Source organism: Enhydra lutris, unplaced genomic scaffold (assembly GCF_002288905.1).
Source record: "Enhydra lutris kenyoni isolate GAN:26980312 unplaced genomic scaffold, ASM228890v2 scaffoldscaffold500, whole genome shotgun sequence".
NCBI lineage: Eukaryota > Metazoa > Chordata > Mammalia > Carnivora > Mustelidae > Enhydra > Enhydra lutris.
In genome coordinates this window covers 3136-6425 of record NW_019154584.1, presented here as the reverse complement: position 1 = coordinate 6425, position 3290 = coordinate 3136, and the positions used below count along the sequence as shown (strand labels likewise).

At 45.5% G+C, this 3290-nt stretch overlaps 1 pseudogene; it reads left to right on the top strand.

Annotated features, from left to right (window-relative positions):
• Positions 1 to 437: 437 nt before the first annotated feature.
• Positions 438 to 618, top strand: LOC111140312 (annotated as a pseudogene).
• The last annotated feature ends 2672 nt before the right edge of the window (positions 619 to 3290 follow it).

Genomic DNA, 3290 nt, shown 5'->3' with positions numbered 1-3290 from the left:
TGACTATGAATAGATCAATTAGTTAGCAACTTTGCTATCCAGATGGCAACAATTTTGAGAGATTGTGAAAGGGGAATCAATTATTTTTAATTAAGCCAGCTTTCCTCATCCCAGACACTGTCTGCCTCTGAAGCAGTACTTTGAGTGATCTGCTGGGTGACCTTTGGTAGAAGGAGATGACTAATAGCTTTGAAGATTCAACACTACTACCTGAATTCCAATGCACAAACACTACTGCACTTTCCAGTTGTAAAACCACAAACACTACATATATTTGATTATGATGATCTTTTCAATTCAGTTAAAAGCAGAAGGTAATCTGTTTTTATGTGTCTTGTGGGTGGCACATGCAATGATCAGGGTATATAAATGCCCCAGTCTGAGAAGTAGCATTCAAACTCAGAAGCTTCTCATTGTACAACGCATCACCTGTCACCATGTCTTACAACTGCTGCTCTGGAAACTTCTCCTCCCAGTCCCTTGGGGGATACCTGTGCTACCCAGGATCTTTCTGCAGCTCATCTTACCCCAGCAACCTGTTCTGCAGCCCTAACCTCCAGTCTCCCAGCACATACCAGCTGGGATCCTCCCTCTCCAGTGGCTGTCAAGAGACCTTCTGTGAGGGAGGGAGACAAGATGGTGGGGAAGTAGGAGGAGGCGCCATTTCAACCTGTACCCCAAAGTGAGCTGATTACCTACCAAAGAACTCCTATCACCCATGAAATCAGCCTGAGATCAGAATTATACACGTCTGGATCTCTATGGGGGCAGAAGATGCCAGTGGGCAGGTAAAGCAGAGTGGGAACGTCGGACTGATATCAGAAGATAAACAAAAGGGGGAGGGCGCCACAAGAGGCAACCCATTGGAAAGTAATACCCCAATATGAGAGTGCTCTGCGTCTGGGGACCAGCATCAACTTGGAGTCTGGTTGAAAGCACTCAAAAAGAACAAAGGATCATGGGGGGAAATTGTGGGAATCAGGGTGGTTAGGGACAGGAGTTTAAGTACCCGGACCCAGGACAGCCACCCCTGTCACTGAGCCAGAGAGAGTGCGGCAGAGAAACCAGGTCTTGATCCCTGAGCCGCCAGTGTGCCTGAGAGGGCATGTGGTCCGGCTCCCGTGACGGGCTGGGAGCCTCTCCAGCCTGCAGAAGCACAGCCTTTTTGCAGTCCCCACGTGAGTGCCATGCCATGCTATCAGAGTCTGATTTGAGCCCCACGCCCTCCCCTGAGAGGGGTGCACGCAGGCGCCAGCCTGGCGCTCTTGGACCCAGAAAGACCAAGCACTCCCAGCCTGGGCCAGTGGGAAAATCTCAGTGTGTGATCACCGCTTGGAACCTCTTTGGTGGTCCAGAGCTGCCTAGACAGCTGCTGCCATGGTTTTGGGTACAAGCAGGAGTTACTGTGTCCCCAGGGACCGCGACTCAGAACGTGCTCTGCCAGCAGCTGAGGGGGAACAGACTGAGGCTTCTCTCTGAGAGGGAAGTCTTGGTGCAGTTTGCTTTCCTCTAAACCTCCAAAAACCATCAAAAGCTGTCAAGGCGAGAGAGAAAAAAAAAAAAAACAACGAACAAACAAATGAAAGGGTCTGTAGACAAAAGGATGAGACTGATACAAAGCGAAGGTCAAGCAAAGCTTTATTTCGCGCCAAGCATCAAGAATCAAACTGACTGGCCAGGGCCGTCTCTTGCAAAGAGGCGACCCCCCCCCCCCACCAGCCTCACAGACTAACCTTTATAGAGTAAAGGCCATGTGGTTGAGCCTGGTTACACACAGGTGGCCAATTGAATTACATTCTACCCCATAGTAGTTATTTGAACTAGCCTATCACCCTGGTCAGAATTGGCGCCCAAAAGGCAGGGCCCACATTCTTGGGTGGTTAGGGAGGTGCTTTCCTGATTGGATGTCTCCACCTGGCCGAACATGTCCTTGGCGGGTAGGGAGGTAATACGTACGCTTTCCCTTGATTGGACGTTTCCATCTGGCCAGACATGTCCTTGAATCTGGACTCTTTTATCGGGGGCTATTTGGCCGTATTTCACCAATTCTGTTTCTAAGCGCTTTCCTCTTGGGGGAAGGGGCAGGTTCAATCTAAGTTTACTGCATAAACAACAAAATGGCTCGCTCTGGCTAAGTAGACCCTTACACAAACATAAAATCCTCCAGAGAGGGGCGCCTGGGTGGCTCAGTGGGTTAAGCCGCTGCCTTCGGCTCGGGTCGTGATCCCAGGGTCCTGGGATGGAGTTCTGCATCGGGCTATCTGCTCAGCGGGGAGATTGCTTCCCTTCCTCTCTCTCTGCCTGCCTCTCTGCCTACTTGTGATCTCTCTCTGTCAAATAAATAAATAAAATCTTTAAAAAAAAAAAAAAAAAACCTCCAGAGCACAAAAGCCTGAAAAACCGGTTTCCTCAGAGCCCACCCCCTTGAGGGGGTGGGAGGACTTAACTCAGGGAACATTGCCTGAAAACCCATGTGGCAGGCCCCTCCCCCAGAAAGCCAACCAGGAAAAAAAAAAAAAGACGACAAGAGAACAACCACCACTAGTTTATAGATACAACTTTTATTTTTAATTTGTTCTCACTATTCTGGTTCATTTTTTAATATAGATAATTTTTAACCTATTTACCATCACAGTGAGATGTCCAGTACATCAAATTCCATAATAACCTTTTAACTTGAACTTTTTGATACATATACCCGTGTTTTTCTTTTGCTTTTCGATTTTTTATTTTTTTTAAATCTTAGTTTAGTTTAGTTTATTCTTTTTTATTTTTATTTTTTAACATTCATAGAGAGTTAAACTTCAAGGTAATCCCCTTTCCCCAATCAATGCTACCCCGATAGGTAAGCCAATTTTTAATCCCCCTTTATCTTAGGAAAGTTGAGTCCTTTAACAAAGATATCAAGATACATCCAGGAAGAATCAAAATAACCTTCCTCGCCTACATTGAGAATTTATAACCACTCTTCCATCTTTTTCTTCTGCCAGTGTTTCTGCGTATTTGTGTTTGCCCTGATAGTATATAAATCTTATACTTGGGGTTCTTTTTGACGAGGTTCTTTTTTTTTTTTTTTTTTGCATATATATCTAGATAGATAGATAGATAGATATCTTCTCATATACATTTATCAGTCTTGTTTGTCTGTTTTTGTTTGTATACATCATAAATCTTACCTTGGGGCCCATTTGGGCTGAACCTTCTCTTTTATCTTCCCTTTCTTTCCTGTCTCTCTCTCTCTCTTTTTTTCTTTTTCTTTTCTTTTTTCTCTCATTAGGGTGGGGAATCCT